Consider the following 17,813-nt stretch of genomic DNA (forward strand, 5'->3'; position numbering starts at 1 on the left):
CCCCGCCGACAGCCAGCCCCCTACCTGGTCCCCAGCCTCCCCCTCTTGGTCCCTAGCCTCCTCCATCTGACCCCCAGCCTCCACTACCTGGCCCCCAGCCTCCCCTACCTGACCCCCAGCTTCCCCCATCTGACCCCCAGCCTCCTTCACCTGGTCTCAGCCTCCTCCATCTGACCCCTAGCCTCCCCCCCCCGACAGCCAGCCCCCTACCTGGTCCCCAGCCTCCCCCTCTTGGTCCCTAGCCTCCTCCATCTGACCCCCAGCCTCCACTACCTGGCCCCCAGCCTCCCCTACCTGACCCCCAGCTTCCCCCATCTGACCCCCAGCCTCCTTCACCTGGTCTCAGCCTCCTCCATCTGACCCCTAGCCTCCCCCACCTGACACCTAGCCTCCCCTACCTGGTCCCCAGCCTCCCCCACCTGGTCCCAGCCTCCCCTACCTGACCCGAAGCCTCCTCCATCTGACCCCTATCCTCCCCCACCTGACCCCAGCCTCCCCCACCTGATCCCAGCCTCCTCCATCTGACCCCTAGCCTCCCCCACCTGACCTGCAGCCTCCCCCACCTGACCTGCAGCCTCCCCAACCTGGTCCTCCAGCCTCCCACACCTGGCCCACAGCCTCCTCCATCTGACCCCTAGCCTTCTACCTGATCCCAGCCTCCTCCATCTGACCCCTAGCCTCCCACCTGATCCCAGCCTGCTCCATCTGATCCCTAGCCTCCCACCTGACCCCAGCCTCCCCTACATGGTCCCAGCTTCCTCTATCTGACCCTTAGCCTCCCCCATCTGACCCCTAGCCTCCCCCACCTGACCTGCAGCCTCCCCCACCTGACCTGCAGCCTCCCCTACCTGACCTGCAGCCTCCCCCACCTGACCTGCAGCCTCCCCCACCTGGTCCCCCAGCCTCCCACACCTGGCCCCAGCCTACCCAACCTGACCCCAGCCTCCCCCACCTGGTCCCGGCCTCCCCCACCTGACCGGCAGCCTCTGCTCCTTCAGGGGCCAGGCTCCCCTGACCACGTCGGGCCCGGCGGCCGCCCTCCAGAAATGTCGTCTGACCGAAAAAGAATAAAGATAGTATTTCATTATTTGCCAGTGTCAGGCCCTCCCGTCTCTGTGGCCTGTGGGGAAGGTGCGAGCCCGGTAAACAGCCTCCATATAATGAAGTCCATGTATGCAGCAACGAAAAACAATTTTATATGCAGACAAGGCCCGATTTCATAAGAAATTACTTATGCAGGCGTTCTGCAATTATCCTGTGATACTTTCAGGCAACAGTCTGACAGCAGTTGTGCAAACAATAAAGGGATTACAGAAATAAAAACAAATAATATTACACACACACAAACCCCATGTTGCATGTGGACGGGATGAAGGGAGCCGGGCAGGGGCCAACAGGAAGTGAGGCCGGACCCGCCCCCGCTCCCCCTCGCGCACCCCAGGGAGGCTGGGCGCCCGGCGCCCTGACAGGAGCCTGGCGGCTGGGTGGGGGTCCGCGCCCTCTCCGCAGACCCGCTCGCCTCCCCGGCGAGGACACGGGGCACATCTGCGGGAGGGACAGGCGACGGGTGGCTGAGCAGCCTGCCCGCCAGCTGGCCTCCCAGGGCAGGAAGCACCTTGTCCTTCCCCTCATGCCAGGGCCGACGCCGGCCACCCGCGGCCAGCTGCAGCCCGGCGCTCCCAGCAAGCGGGTGCGGGTCAGGACTGCCCCTCCGCAAACACAGGGGAGCAGAGGCGGGGCAGCGGGCTCACACAGACCCATCAAGGCTCAGCAGGCCGGGGCCTTGCACCCCAACAGTGAGGAGGAAGGGAGCGGGGTCCTACCACCGCTCCCCCCGGGAGGCAGGAATCGACCTCGCCCATCACCGCGTCCCCGTATCAGATGCAGTGGGCACCCCATAGCTCAGGGGTCGGCGGACGCGGATGGGATGCAGAGGCTGGCAGAGGGGCATCCCACCCCCCCACCCCCCGGCTGCTCCTCTGGGCCCAACGACCCCGCGCAGCCAGGAACCGCCCCCGTCCCCGCAGTAAGGGAGCACCAGAACCAAGACGGGACGGGGCCTGCGAGGGCCGGGTTCCCTGCACACCATGCCTGCCCCGAGCCTGGACTGTCCCGCGGGCAGCCTGGGGGGGCGGGGGCAGGCCACGCGTGCTTGCACCCACTGTGCTCAGAGCTGGGTGCAGGCCGCAGCTCCGCCCAGGCCGCAAGCCTGCAGACCCCGGCATTGGCTGAAAGGTTGTTAAAACTTACATTAGTTGTTCATATTAAAAAAAAAAAAAAAAAAAAACTGGATTTTTTTTTTAAAAACTTTTCTTCCCTTAAAAAGTATGAAGACCCGGAAAGACGTCTGCGCAGACCCCCAGGTGGCTGCAATGACCAGAGCTGAGGCTCCACGCTCCCCAGCCCGCTCCGTCCACACCCGGGGTCGTGCATTCACCACCTAGACCCTGCCCTGGGGTTGGAGCGAGGCCCGTCCAGGACAAAGAGGCCACGCCACGGCCTGCCTAGGGGTCCCCTAGGGATCCCCGGCCTCGGGAGCCCACTCGGGGGCACAGCCCCAGCCCTGCCCTGGCTGAGCTGCCGTCAGCACCTCCTGAGGCCTGAAGTCCTGAAATGGGCCCTATCAGAACACCTGAGGGGCAGCCCCGGCCCCCGTGCTGGTGTCAGGGCCCCACGGCGGTGCTGTGTCCCCAGCGTCGGCCGACGGCGCAGCCAGGCAGGCCTCGGGCTCGGCAAGCCCTGCCTCCCAGGACGTGTGGAAGCGGCGTGCAGGTGGTCCGCGTCCACACGGGCGCTCAAAGCCAAGGTGCCATCTGCCCTAACGGTTACAGGCTGCACGGGGGCCGGGTGCCGGGGGCCGGGCCACCCACCCTGGATGACCGCCGACCCCTGCCGGCCGCCGCAGGAGCCGCCACGCACACAGTACGGCCCGGGGCCACCCAGCCAAGGGGCCGCCCGTGTGCCCCAGGGGGGCCTGGGTCTCCGACTTGGGAAACTAAGGCAGATCAGATGGCAAAGTCTCCTGGCAGCCTGGGTTCGGGGTCCACGGCACGCCGGGGATGAGGCGAGGCCGTGACCCGACCCACCCCACCCCCCCGGGGTCAGCAGGATGCCGAGCCCAGGGCTCAGGACGCACAAGCGCAGCAGGTGCCCGCGAGCTCGGGTGGACCCAACTCCCAAGCCAAAGGGAGCCCCCAGAGCCTTCCACCTGCGACCCCACCCGACCCACGGCTGAGGGGCACATGGAGCTCCAGGCGGCCCTGACGGCCGCTCCCCTTCCTGTACCCCGGGGCCTACGGTCCCGACTCCCCGCTGAGCACATGTCGCCCCGACACCCCCCAAGCGGCCAAGAGTGGGTTCACAGCCTTTATGGAATTCTGGCCCCACCCCCAGGGCCCCCTGCAAGGTGGGCTTCTCAAGGCCCCTCCTCCAGTTGCTGGCAACATGGGTGGCGCCCTCACCGCGGCCACCTACAGAGCCATGACGCCCCAGGCCCTCCCACCCGCCTGCCCTGCCCCCCGAGCTCACGGTGCTCTGGCCTCACTGGCCTATAATCTGTCCCCTGGACATGCCAAATTCTCCCCCAACCACAGGGCCTTTGCACTTGCTGTCCCTCTGCTGGGAATGCTCCTCCCGCAGACCCTCACCTGGCTGGTGCTCAGGGTCCATCAGAGCTCTTGGTCCAAGGCTCCTTCCTCGGGGGAACCATCCCAACCCGCACCCCGCTCAAGTACAGCACCCGCCCCCACACCAGCAGAGCTTCCTCACGGCCCTTCCCGCTATCTGGCATCAGCTCAGCCTCGGTTGCCTTGCTCATGGCTTCCTGGTCCCACGACTCACACACCTAAGAGGCACAGAGCTTGTTTCCACACCTGGAAAATGGAACCAACAACAGCAGCCAGCTGCCGGGGACCCGGCGGCGGCGATCAAAATAATCCCGAGACACTTGGGGCCACCGTGTCAGCGGGAGGCAAGCCCTGTGGCCTCTGGGACCTACCACCCTCTGTGCGGCCTCCCTCCCGTCGGAGCCTCCGGAAATCCACGCCGCGGCGGGAGATGAAGTCATTTTGTGACGCGTGTGAGAGGTTCGGTCGCTGATGGGTCACCTCGGGCTTGTGTGGCCGCCCGTGTGTCCCAAAGCTGCGCTTGTGGAGCATCTCACACAACACTTGGAGCGTCGAGCGTCCGTGTCAAAGGACTGGGAGGGGATCGGGGTGGCCCCAGGCTCCTCGGGGAAGGAGCCCAGCAGGACCCCGGGGTCCCGTGTGCTGAGGCTGGAAGTCGGGAAGGAGGCGGCCCCGTCTCCAAGACCCGTCCTCCTTCCTGGTCTCCAGGGCCCAGAATTTCCTCTTGGGTATAAGGTTGCGCATCCTTCTTCCGGTTCACATGCAGGACCCTAAAGTCGCTGCCACACTTGCACTGCGCACGCAGGAAAGCCCCCCGCCTCCTCGCGGCCAACCCCAAGAATGTCGTTGTTCCTGCCCTTCCAGGAGGCCCAGGGCCTGCTCCCAAGGCAGAAACCCCGCTGAGGCTGGCGCATGGCCTGTTCTCTACGGAGTCTGAGAAAGGCCCGGAAGGATGGCCGTGTCCACGCGCGCCAGCAGCCCGGGTCAGCGCGGCGGCTCCAGCTTGGCCCCCACGACCTGGTCATCACCATCACTCCCAGGCCGGGCCGAGGGCAACGACGGCCGGCACCCTTGCAGCCTCTCCGCCCCCGCTCGAGAGGCGCGGGGCGCGGAACGCTCCAGAAGAAGCGGGTGCCCGGGCTCCCCGGGGCGGAGCAGCCCCGGCCGTGTCCCCAGCCTGAGGCCCTCGGCGGCGGCGCGCGGGGCTCTCGGGAACCGTGAGCATCCACGCGGCAGGATTCCTACCATCAATGTAGCAGCTAAATATTGTAAGACTCCTAACTCCCCCATCTGTGTTTTGCCTCCCAAGAGGGAAAATAGTCTTCACAGACATTCCCTTATCTGGCAGGCGGATTCCAAACCTTACTGGCAATCGCAGGCTTGTTTTCCCAACCAAACGGCTCTGGAACCAAAAATTGCTCTGCCTGTGATATGCTGGGGAGGGAACTAGCCAAACGGCTCAGTCTGCAGGCCCAGGGCCCGGGAGCCGTCGGCCCTGCACCCCCGCACCCCCGCACCCACCCACCCGGGGCTGGAGGGGACCCCGGGCCCCGCTGAGGTCCCCGCCTGACCGCAGCCACCACCTCTCAGCTCGGGGCACCCCCCTTCCCCGCGACGCTGACGGGAAACACTCTCCACGGTGTGAAATCAACACTTTCTAACTCAAATAAAGGGGGGAGGAAAAAAAAAAAAAACAGGGAAAACTTCCAACCCTGGTGCTGCACATGTTTTCTCCTACGAGACCACGCGAGGCAGGGGCCCCGCCGCCCACGCCCGGCACCAAGCACGCCGCGGCACCCCACGTCCTCCCGGCCCGGCTCCTGGTCCCGCCCCGCACCTGTGCAACGGCTAATAAACCGGAGCGGATGGCAACGGGAGGAGCCTAATCGAGAGGGGCCTTTATCGACTGGCCTCGCCGTCTATCGGAGGTTCTCAACAGCCGAGATTTAAATGTTTCATTTTATTTTTAACTTTCACTTTTCCACATTTCAGCCGCGATGTCAGGCCGAGGAGGTATGGTTTTACTATCAGAAGGAATCATGGTGCGGAATAATTTATGACTTCAGCCCGGGCTTTCAGAAAAGCTATTTCAAATCTTCACTTTGATTTGGTTGTATCAAAACTGCTCAGAATAACAGCAGCCCTTTCTCGGAACCGGAATAGGTTAGCGGCACCTCAGGATTGCGAACGGAAGCCTCCGATTTATCCCAGAAGAAAACTTGAGAAGGGAATTAAGCCACGGAGGGGGAAGTCACCTTTTCTTACCCCCGCTCCCCGATTCCTTTGTCCCCCCCCCCTCCCTACCCATCCCCAGACACACCCAAACCACCAAGGAAGGCCGCCCCCCGCCCCGCGGGGAAAGGTCCCGCCAGGCCAGCCGCCAGCCACCGCCACCAGCAGCCGCCGCCTCTCACCCAGAGCCTCCGGACAGGTGGACCGTCCTGCCCAGGTGGCAGGTGATGGGCGAGGCTGGGAGGACCCCCCACCCCCACCCCCCGGGCCAGGAGGACAAAACCAAGGGCCCTTTGGTTGGGATCTGTGTTAGGCCGACTCCACAAGGCAGGAGGGAATGATGTGCGTCCAGGGCAAAGAGTTCTAATATCGTTAAGACTTACCTTAGCAGCTTAACTGCATACTTGTCTTAAGGACTGTCAGTCTGGTAACAAAATACCCCAGAAAGGATGCAGCTGATCCAGGCACTGACAGATCGCCAGAGGGGCGTCCCGGCTCCCCTATCACAAAAGGAAAATAGAGAAAGAAATGATGTAAAGTGAAATGTAACAAATTCACCAAATCACAGCAATATGCAGAGGTCAAGGAAATTCAACTGAAAAGGTTAAAGATGAAATCAAATCCGGTGTAGGAGAATGAAAATCTATCCCAATGCAAGGCCACCGGTGACGTGCTGTAGACAAGAAGCTAAATACTGCCTAGCACTGGGATCTTTCATTTTCATCAGATCAATAAAAGCTTATATTTATCAGGATTCCAAGCAGCTGCCACTTCTGACAACCTCCACTTTATTTTCCCCACTCCTCGCGCTGTATCAGGGCAAGGAGGAGAGGAGAGGCAGCTTTTAATGCTATTTACACCTGAAGACACAATTCCATTAAGAGGTCCTGTTTTGTTAAAGAAACAGGGATTGATATGATTATATTGGCAGGAGCGCGGGAAGTCCCTTTGTTCTTCCCCCATGTTCTCCCCTTTGCAATCCAGACCCCGGCGCGGAGATTTCCTGACACCAAGTCTGCCTGCGTGCGAGAGCACTTTTTTTTTTTTTTCTTTTTTTTTTTCTTTTTTTTTTTTTTGGTTCAAACTTACCATTTACAAAGAGAGGCGAGGCTTTCTGCTAAAACAGTTACCACTCTAATCATCTGTACAACAATATTTGCTATCAGGCATTCTAAATAGATTATCACCAGTCCATCTGTGTCATTATTGATTTATAAGGCTTTAAGCAGCTTTAGAATGGAAGCTTTCCCACTGAAGGGTTTCTTGTATAAATCAGAGCCGTGCTCAAATATAGCAGCCATCACTCAAGATATTGTTCTTAAAATCATAACAAGAAGGAGAAAATGATAAATTGCTTGTAATATACTGATCCAAACTGATATGCAAATCTTGTTTTTTAAATATATTACTTGAGTTAAAAGAGGCATCATTAACATATGAATGCTATATGCAAATGATAGTGACAGAGCAGATGTTGGCGCATGTAATTGACCTATATGTGAATTGCATCAGAGCCTTAACTCTATTAATTCACTACCCAGTAACTAGATATTGTCCAAAAAGTACATTCTTTGAAACCATATACTGGAAGCAACGCTGACAGGGTTCCAAGGATTCTGAAACAAGGTCACTGTCACTAGTATTTTGCTGTCATCTGCATTCCCCTTCTTATGGATGACATCATCACGGGGCCGTGTAAATCGATCACTTAATAGCATTTAGAAAATACTGCAGTGGGGAACAGGTTATAAAAAAAAAAAAAAAATGCCCCAGTTTTATTCTTTTTCTTGGCAGAAATGTCATACCTCTTAAACTGAGGGTTTGTGCATGAGTGCACTGTGAAACACACAGATGCCATTTTATTCCCCGTCTTTATTTTTCCACTTCTTCTCAGAATGACATTAAATTGTATTAAATAGCCTTTTGTCCACAGGGCACAGACCACCCCGCATATGATAATGTATTAATGCCCCACGTTCCAGCCACTGAGCTGAAACATTCTGAGACTCGGAGGATAAGTATGAAGCACCATTGTGTGTATAGCCTGCTAACAACTGTGACACATACTAATAGAAACATACCTAATAAATTACTGCTTTCAGGTCTAGCAAGCTGACATTTCTCTGCAAGGGACAATTTTATATTTGTGGCGCAGAACAAAATTGCTTCATATGAAGCCACTGTGGATTAGCATAAAAATTAACACTTAAATTTCGGCTTATTTTCCACCCTCTCCTCCTGCCACAACAATCAATTCCTCTTATAAATCTGATTAGATTTTATGATGCTTATTATTCAGAGCATGTCTCAACACAGCATTCACAGGCTTGAAGACTATTTGTTTAAATAGAAAAAAGAAGCAGATAAATCTATAGGTATTTTTTATTACCCCATTCCCTACCAGTTTCTTTCTCATATTGTAACATCAGTAATTGATTGCACACATTAATTAACATGTAAGGTAGAAATTCTGCATTATGCATGATTTATTTTCCTATCTGGTGAGTAGGTTTGTCTGCTGCCCTTGTGTTTCTAGGACATTGGGCTCGATTCTGGTCCAGACATAAATGCCAATGCTCATTCCCCCTGAAAGTTATTAATGTCAGATATGAAATGAGATTTTTTATTTCACCTGCTTACTAATCCACAAAAGCTGTTTTGAGTGATGCAGGCTTAAACGCCAAAATTCGAAATGATATATTGCTATATCTGATAACATGCAAATATGTTCATTAGACATAATTTAGCAGGAGAGAATAGTAACACTTTTATAACAAGTCTAGGTCAAAAATGGTTGTTAATTAAACAAGTCATGAAAAATGGCATTACAAGGAGACTGTCCAGCAGACACCAGACTTTCTGATGATGTGCCGCTGATGGGTACCCAACGCTTCCCACTAAAACGGAGAAGGGGGGGGGGATGAAAAAAAAAAAAAAACTTTCTGAGCGTTTCACGTAATCTAAAGCAAGGTTAACAAAACTACACCCACGTGAGGAAGCTCAAACCCATCGCATGTTCTTCTGAGATCTTAATGGTAACGCGCCATACTTCTCCCTTTCAAGACGCGATTCTGCTTTCTTAGTGGCTTAAAGTGATTTATATGGTTGACTCCTTCACAAATAAACCAGAAAAGAAATTAATATTACATCCGGCCATGCTGCTGGCTGCCCCGAGTGGTTATGGCTCTGTGTTTTAAACCAAGCAGAGCAATAAGCGAAGGGACGGTGGGACGGGGAGGGCAGGGGTGGGCGCCCAGGTGCGTGGAGGATGGATGCACGGGGCGGCGGGGGGGGGGGGACCCCGAGCCTGGGCGTCTTCTTCCCCTTTCCCGGAGTCCTTAGCAAGGAGACGCTTTGGTTGCCTAGGGAACCGGCAGTAGTAAGAACTCTTTCGATTGGCCATGAGTTGAGATTTAAGGGGTGGGGTTCTGATACAGGGGTCCCACAGGCCACCTAGTAGTGGCTCGGCTGCCTGGGGGTGGGTGGGGGGAGCTCGGGAGTACCTGGGGGAAAGACGGCGTTTGGGAGGTCAGCACAGTCCAGGGTGCCGGGTGCAGGGGGAGTTCCAGCTGGCCACCCACGCCGCCTTCCGTGGAGTCAGGGAAGCATTCACAGCGTGGGAAGGGCTGGAAGCACCTTCTGGGACCAACAGACGCCCCACACAAGGGGCCTGTATGAAAGCCATCGGTCGACGCTCTACGCGTCCAAGGGATCCGTGCAGCCGGACCCCGGAAACACCGCCTGTAAAGCCGGAAAACACCTCCGTGCGTTTGGAGTCGTGCACAGTAAGGCAGCGAACGGGCCTCTCAGCAAACCACAAGAAGTCCGCATTAAGCCATCTGAGCAGCCCGGCCAGTTCACGACTCCAACTCGGGCGCAGAAGCCGTGTCCAATCCTCAGCCACCTGGCGGAGGCAGGGCCGTCCCCACATCCTCCACGTCCAAGTGCAAAGCGCTCTCGCCCGTAGCCTGGCTTGCACACGACGTCACGACTGTTGCTAGAAATCTCACCTCGCCTATGCATTGCATTTTATGGTTCCTGTGTTTCCAGATACAGAAGCTCAGCCAGTGAAACAGGCCCCGCGCGGCCTTCCTCCCACCCACCGATCGTTGATAACGCGACGTTCAAAACAGGGAAAATGCACGGAAACCTCGGCGGGAGAAGGAAATGCGAGTTCTACGGGGCCCCTGGTATCTGCTTCATCCTCACGACGCCCTTCCTTGTATCTCCTGCCCACTCCGTGCCCCGTGTCACACCACGGTCCTGCTTCCTGGACAGAGCGGCCCATCGCTTCCCCACCACGGATTTCACCTGGCCTCACATCCCAGCAGCAGCCCAAGGACGATTCAGGGTCACAAGGTTTGGTGAGGAGGTCCTGGGGGGACCCTATAAGTTCTCAGGCAGTGGGGAAGCCCTGGGGAGGGAGGCCTCAGAGACCCCCCGCGCCCCTGCACACAAGCGGCACACGCTTAGCCGTGCCTCTCACAGGCCAGCAGCGCCTTCTCGGGGCCCCCGGCACGACGCATCTGACTTCACTGGGTGCCACACACCCAATGACGAGAAAGACGCCCGGGGTCTACCCGGGGTCATGGTTAAACTAGTCCACGTTTCCCCGCAAAGGCTTGAATTCATTTCCAAGTGTTTCATCTGTTGAATGAATGAACTAACGCATGCACGAGCGGACAGGTGAAGAAGCGAGTGAATGCACAAAGGCACGCATCGGTGCAGGGTGGGGAGAGAAGGGAGGGCGAAGAGAGTCTTCAAAAAGTAATAAAGGCATAAATTAACGCGTCAAGGCAAAAATACATACGTAAATGAAAAAGCACCTCCCGAGGGGATGGATGAACGCCACGGGTAGCTTTGTCCCGAGCACGTGTGCTCCCGCGCGCCCGCACGCCCAGCCGGCGGGACCTCAGAGAAGAAACAGTACGTGAGGTCTTTCTTGTCACGGGGTTTGGTCACCCATCCTTGGCTTCCTTCCCGTATCTCAAAGAACACGGACTCCCAGGGAGCCGAGTGGGGCGGCCCGCAGGACTGTGCACAAAGTCTCCCAGGCTCACGAGGGAGACGCGTGTCCCCCGCCTCCTGGCTGAACCTGGGGGATGAGAGAAGCCGGTCAGGTGTGTCTGACGCCTGCACCTCGGGCACACCCAAGTGGACAAGCCACACCATCCCCCGGGCTTCCGTTGCTTCATCCGCCCAACGGAGGTAACGCATCCAAAAGTGCGCAGCCCAGGGTCCGGCGCCAGGTAGCCCTCGACTGCGGCCGTCGTGGTCGAGCGCGCCGAGCAGATCTGCCCCCAGGCGGACATCCCGCCCTACCAGAGGTGCGGGGGGCCAGGCTCTCCGAAGCAGGGGACGAGACCGCAGGCACCCTCCTGACTCCCTTCGGCTACGTCCTCTACCAAGCTCCGTGATCTGCCTGGATGTGGACATTTTCTACTCAAAACGACGACCCAGAGTTCACCTTTGAGGTCTTTGCTCTTCTGCGGAACGTGGTCTCCTATCTACGGAACCGAGAACTTGGTCTCGACGGTGGTTTCTCAGCACTTCCTATAGCATAGTCCCCTTCCAGGGAGATCTTCCTGCGGGGCTGCCCAGCAGAGCCCGGGGCCTCCTCCCCTTCCTCCGGCTCTCACCGGCTCTCCTTGGAACTCCCGGGGTGCCGTAGAAGCCACTTTGAGGACGGTCAGGCTAGCACCCTCCGGATGGCCAGGGACCCGTTTCGTTACAACAGTCACGGTTACACGGGGGGACGCGTCCCGGATGCCTGGAGGTCAGCAGGCCCACGAGCCCACGCCGGGACGGTCATCAGCACCTCGTCAACCTGGTGTCGCGCTGCGGCCGGGCAGCTAGAGAGGTGCCTCCAGCCCGGATCAGCCACCGGCTCCTCTCTTCTGCTTCCGGCCCTGCCACTAATTCCGAGCGAGGGGCCAGCTCCCCTCGAGGCAGCCAGACTCAGACCCAGGCATGAGCCCTGGCGAAGACGACAGGCTTCTTGGGTCTGTGGCCCCTGTGGGCAGCTCAAGAGCTGCTGCCTCAGGCACGCGTCAGGAAAACGTGGACACCCGCGACCCTCCCCGAAACAAACTGGCCATAAGACCCCGTCAGAGGTCACCTCCCAGACGGAAGACGGGAACTCCTGCATTTCCCCCTTTCCTCCCATCTTAACTAGACGAGCGACTACCAGGCCCAAATCTCCATCACCTGAGTCCCACCCTCACCTGGCCACCCCTGCTTACACCTGTGCCGTTAACTAGCTGCGATTTTTTCTTAAAATGGACTCACAGGGCTCCTTAAATCAATGTGTTTCAAAGGGAAATTTTATATACCAGTGCCCTACATTTAAAAAAAAACAGTATTTATTTACTCCTCGCTTAATGTGTAAGGGAGGGTGTCCTGCTGTACCGACAGCCACGTTGAATCTGAAGTCACCTCCCGCCACGGGGGAGACAGTGCAGGGCGCGCCCAGGACGCACCAACTGCGGGGGAGGCGCCCGGGGGAGAATCCTCCTCCACCGCATTTGGACTCCAGCACCTAAAACCTGGCCGGGTCCCCGGGGTCCCGAGCTCTAAAGTGGGGGGTGACGGTAGCACCTGTCTAAAAGGTTGTTGCAAGAGCTGCATTAAGTGAGATAATTAACTAATGATTAATTAATTGAAACAACGTGCCCGGCACAGAGTTGGCCGCCGCTGCTGTTGTTACACCAAACGATCCGCCAGCAGGAGGGGGGTCTCACCTGGCCATCGATCACGTGTCCCCCACAGGACGTGGGCGCACAGACGCCGAGCCAGGCAAGCAGAGCGGCACGGGGGCAAGGCCAGGGGGTCCTCGCCCGGCCGCGCCACCAGCCCACCGTCAACCTCTGGAGTCTCTTCCCTTCACGCCTGGACGCTCCCAAGTGTACAGTCTGGGGATCAAACCCAGAGGCCATGGGGGAATTGAGTCCCCGAGGCCCGCACAAGGTGGATGACCACTTGCACCAGCTTCCCGGCTGTGGCAGGTGCTGGTGGCCCGGAGGGGGAGGGACACGAGGCCCAGCGTTGGCACGAAGGAGGCGCACGTTGGGTCCCCGGTCTGAGACCCACAGCTGGAGGAAGGCCTCGAGCGTGGGGCCTGGGAGCCATGGGCTCCGAGGGCTGGGCCGCCCCCCCGGACTCCTTCCCGAGTCCCACCCTGGCCTCGGCTCACGCCCTCCACGCTCCTCGCCCGCGGCCACCACCACCACCACATCGACACGTCCCCTTGAAAAGTCCTGAAACGGCGCACGTGGGGGGGACCTGCCTCCTGCCTCCTCCCAGCCGCCCCCCCAGCACCCACGGGTGCCACCTCCTCGGGAGCGGAAGTTCATGCCTGGGTCCTGGGCGGCACCCGGTTTGTCCAGGAACAGGTCAGCACCTCCCAGGTTCTGCATCTAAGGGTCCGCCCTCCAGAGTCCAGCCGCTTCGCGGACACAAAGTAGATCGGCAGGAACTCCCTCGAAAACGTGGTGGGGACCCTGGGCCTGCGCCATGGCAAATCCACGCCAATCCACGCGAGCGTGTGGGAGCCTCCGCCCCACCGCCCTGAGGCTCGGGCCTCCCCTGGGTCCCCTGACGGCGACGCACGTGGCCCCTTCCCTCCTCGCCTGCAGGAGAGCGCTGGCCCCCGGGGCTGGGGCTCCCCTGGAGGAGGGAGGAGCGTGGGCTGAGGGTCACCTGCAGAGGCTCCCGCGGGCGCAGAGGTCCACTTGGGAGGCGGAAGCACGCGCTCCCTAAAACAGGAGATGTTGAGTGTCTGGGACGGATGGAGGGTATGAGGCCACGCTGCTCAGTCTGGCAGGCCCCTCGGACTCAGAAGGCCTCGTCCAGAAAGCTGCGTGGGAGCGGCGCTCCCGGGGGCGGGCACGCGTGGGGCTCCGGGCAAGCCAGCGCGCCGCGACCACGGAAGGGCTCGCCCGGCGCCCCACACGGGCCTGGCCCCCGGCCCCCCGGCCCCCGGCCGAGCCCACGGCCCAGCCCCTTCTTCAGCTGCGTTCGGCCCGCTGTCTCGAGGAGAGCACACCAGCAAGGAACCAACAACGACAAAAATGTGCTTTCTCATTCCTCTGAGTCGTTCTGCTGGGCAATTTTACCGCACATTAGTTCAAAATAAGCTGCCAATGAAGCTGGATACAATTAAACTCATCCTGGAGCTTCTCCCTCAATAACCTGTGTCGGGTTGTTTTTATTCCCGTAAGGATCTCAGGTGCGGCGTTCTCTTGGGTTCAGACTTGCACCGCGTAGATGGTCCCGGCCTCCTCCTCCCGGGCTCAGGGCCTTGAAATGAGTTGCGTTTTGCGGTGAGCGTCACACCGGGGGGGTCTTTGTGGCCGTTTGTCCCTCCCTGTACCTGTACGGAGAGCACAGCGTAATGCTGGAACCTTCCGTAGTATAATCAGGCTCTAGAAAAACCGGGTGATTCCTAATTTAGCAGGAGCTCAGAACATTGCCCGATCTGCACCCCGAAGTCGACATTCGTTTGCCGGCACGGTTTCAGGAAAACACTTGTTTTAAAAAGGTGGCCTTGGGGATCCCCGGGTGGCTCGGGGGTTTAGCGCCCAGGGCGCGATCCTGGGGTCCCGGGATCGAGTCCCGCGTCGGGCTCCCTGCATGGGGCCTGCTTCTCCCTCCGCCTGTGTCTCTGCCTCTCTCTCTCTCTCTAGGTCTATCATAAAATAAATAAATCTCAAAAAAATAAAGAGATAGCCTCCGTGGACGGGCCGAAGTGACTCGCTTTAGGGCGGCACAAGCGAACTCGCCTCGAGAGCAAAAATAACGTGCTATCGTAATTTGATTATAACAAAAAAATCAAACGTGCTACGTTGTAAGCAAACAATAGGGATTTTTGTGCGACTAAACATTTTTCTGGCTATCTGACCATGATTTATACAACCAAAATGATAAATCTAATCCCATCACCGGTAGATCAATTGCAGGTATAACAGATAAAACCTGAATAAATCATCGTATCACTGTATTGGAAGCACAAACAGCAGATAGAGAAGAGGGGGTCAGGCTTTAAGCTGAAATCTGTTTCCAGGCATTCCAAGGACAATTTGCAGTGGAGAAGTTCAATGTATACATAAAGTCATCTGATCCAAATATGCTAATGATTTTTATTGGTCAAATCTTAAAAGTGAGGTTTATTTTTATGAGTCTGCATTAATTAACCCAGCATGTACTATCTTTCAGACTATCTTGCCAGGGACTTTCATTTAAACATGTTTATTGTGAAATGTTTGCATTCTCCGCATTCGTGGCCCACACACAGATTATTTCATACTTTCCTCTGGAGCACTTAGAAAAGTTAAAAGGAGTTATTGTTTTTGATTAATGCCATTTTGGGCAGTTAAAAAAAAAAAAAAAAAAGGAGTTCCAAATCCTAGCTCTGCATAAATTCTTTGACATTAAAAACAATCTCTTTTGCAAGTTCCACTGCCCTGAGATATGGGGGCGGGGGGGGAGGTGGGGGACCCGGGGTCTGTCTTAGTGGCCGGGCCTAAACGGAGCCTTATTATTAACCTCGGTGTTTGCACGAACTCCCGCGGAATAGCAACGGGCCGATGGGAAGCAGCTATCAATCACGGAAGGAGAGGCCGCGGGCTCGGGGCCGTGGCGCGGTGCCGCGCAGATGGGAGTCCTAAAGCCTTGCCTGTCATCTTTTGATTAAGAAAAGGAAATGATTTCACTAAAAAGATATTCCCTCTTGTGTTGTTTTGTTTTAAGTGAGTTTGTACTTTCCACCAAACTGGACATATTTATTGAGACTCATAAGTTACTTCACGATCACCAACATCACTGCAATCTCAACAAACTATTTTTTTCCTTGCCAATTATCCAAATATCATAACTATAAAATATCTTAAAACATTCTCCATACTGTAAACATCTTAGCTACAAAGCTTTGAGTGTAAACAGTATGATGCATCAGAATGGTTTTAAGCGATGTTATAAAAACTGCTCTTAAAAACTAAACAAAAATGTAAAGCTTCCATCTGCTTTATGATTTTTTTCCACTGCTGAACGGCTGCTGTGTGCCAGTTCACTGAACCATGGCTTGCTAAAGAGATTTCTGGGGTCACAGATTGAAAAAACAAAGAGCACGTCTTTAATGGTGGGATTTTTTTTTTTTTTTTTCTCAAGTCTTCCTGACATGGCTGGAACCGAATTAAGTGCGCGGCGGCGGGAGAAGGCTCGCGGTGCCTGTTGCAAAAGTAACCCTCCCTCCCAGACACTCTCCTTCTAGAAGGGATGTCATTTCCGCAATTACCTTAGGTTTTGCGGTGACTGTCTATCGGCGACCTCAATACGCTCTTACTTCCTCGCAGAATTTTCTTTGGGGCCCTGCATGCACGAGTTAAAAATAGACAGCAAATGGCACGGCGCGGGAAAGGGCTCGGGCTTATTTTTGTGTACGGTCGCAGGTACGAGGCCGTGACAACCTAGAGACTGCCGCCTCCCCTCTGCTCCCGGGGGACGCCAGGGTCCCCGGGGACGCGAGGGTGCCTGGGCAGCTGAAAGACCCCTCGAAGATGCGACAGGGAAACTGTCCTTCCCTGGGAGGGTCCGTCTCGGATGCACGAGGGGCAGGGAGCTGGAGGCGGTGCAGGGGATCCATCCCGGAGCTCTGACGACACTGCAGCCCGCGGAGGGGAGGGGGACGGAGATGCTGGGTCCAGTGCAGTCTCCCATCAGGGACGGCACTGCCGCCCCAGATGCGTCCCGGAGGGCCCCTTAGCACCTGCCCTCGTCCCCTGAGGCCACCTCGGACCAATAACCTCCAGTGTGACCACAGGCTTTGGGCTTCCTGCGCAGGCGAGCTGGCCCCTGTTCCCCCCGAGCGGGAGCTACTTGGGCCTGGGGTGCGTGCGGGGGTGTCTGAATGTCTCCTGCCCCAGGAGAGGCTCGGAGTGAGGGAGACAGTGCATCAGCCCCTCAGCCGGGTGTGACCAGAGGCCCCTCTTCCCTCCGCTGCCCCTTAGGGGAGCAGATGCTCCTGGAGCGGGGACAGGGCGGGTAGGGTCGCCCGGGGCCTGGGGCCGGTTTGGCTGGGGGTCCGGCCGCCCTTCCTGGGGTGACGGACGCACATGAGACGACATGCACTGGACTCATGCAGCTTGCAGCCCCGCGGACCCCAAGGTGGGAGTCCTGAGGCCTACGCAGACGTCCAGAGCAGGGGAGGACCCCCATCCACAGGGCCCCCTCAACCCCGTCCCACTCCTCTCTGCAGCCTCCCGCCCATGTCCCAGGGCCCCTCCCTCCACCCACAGCTCAGAGGCCTTACAGGCCTCCCCTGGGGCCCGCCCGGCTCTGTGAGCGGCTTCGAGGCTCCAAGGAGGAAGCCTGCTCGGGGCTAGGGCCCCTCACCCGGACCTGGTAAGGCCAACACGTCCTGAGCAGACCTGTGCCCAGGGCTGAACAAGGTCCTGGGGTGGCCCCCGAGGCCAGAGGGCACTGCGGGGGGCAGGGGGACCCTTGGGACGCAGACCTGACCCCACACTGTCCCCTCTCCCGAGGCGCGCACACCTCCCCCGAGTGTCACGCCAGAGAGCCCCCCGACAGCCGCACACGGTCCGCGGCCGCTGCCCGGCCCCACACGCCCTTCTGGGTGCCCCCCACCCCCAGCCCCTGGTGCGTCCAGAGCCCAACCCCGGCCCAGGCCGCACGGCGGGCCCGACGTCCCGGTGGCCAGAGCCCGAACATCCCCCAGCCCGTGGGCCCCGCGGGTTGGCGAGATCCTGCGCGCATTCCAAATTTAAATCTGGGACGCTCTCCCCTTTCCTCACGGCTCCAGAACACGGGGGAGGCATCTGCCTGGAAACAGCTGTCACCCGAAGGAGGAGGCGGCACACGCAGCTCTCCCGCGAGCACCGCCGTCAGAGCCACACATCAGCCAGGGTTACTTAGCTACGGAGCTGGGCGGCCTGGGGGGGA

General features: G+C 57.9%; 1 protein-coding gene across 8 annotated transcripts in view; it reads right to left on the minus strand.

The window, feature by feature from the left end:
- The window catches only part of ZNF536 (zinc finger protein 536), a 430,736-nt gene that overhangs the window by 310,171 nt on the left and 102,752 nt on the right, over nt 1–17,813 (minus strand). For 5 of the 8 annotated variants that reach the window (XM_025425268.3, XM_025425264.3, XM_035710203.2 and 2 more), the window contains one exon: nt 6,242–6,358. The gene's annotated coding sequence lies outside the window, so the exon portion shown is untranslated. Of the gene's footprint in view, nt 1–5,571; nt 5,845–6,241; nt 6,359–8,848; nt 9,015–10,668; nt 10,954–17,813 lie in introns of those variants that run through there. The other 3 variants (XM_025425263.3, XM_025425267.3, XR_003127147.3) reach the window with 3 other exon arrangements.

The sequence above is a fragment of the Canis lupus genome, chromosome 1 (assembly GCF_003254725.2).
Source record: "Canis lupus dingo isolate Sandy chromosome 1, ASM325472v2, whole genome shotgun sequence".
NCBI lineage: Eukaryota > Metazoa > Chordata > Mammalia > Carnivora > Canidae > Canis > Canis lupus.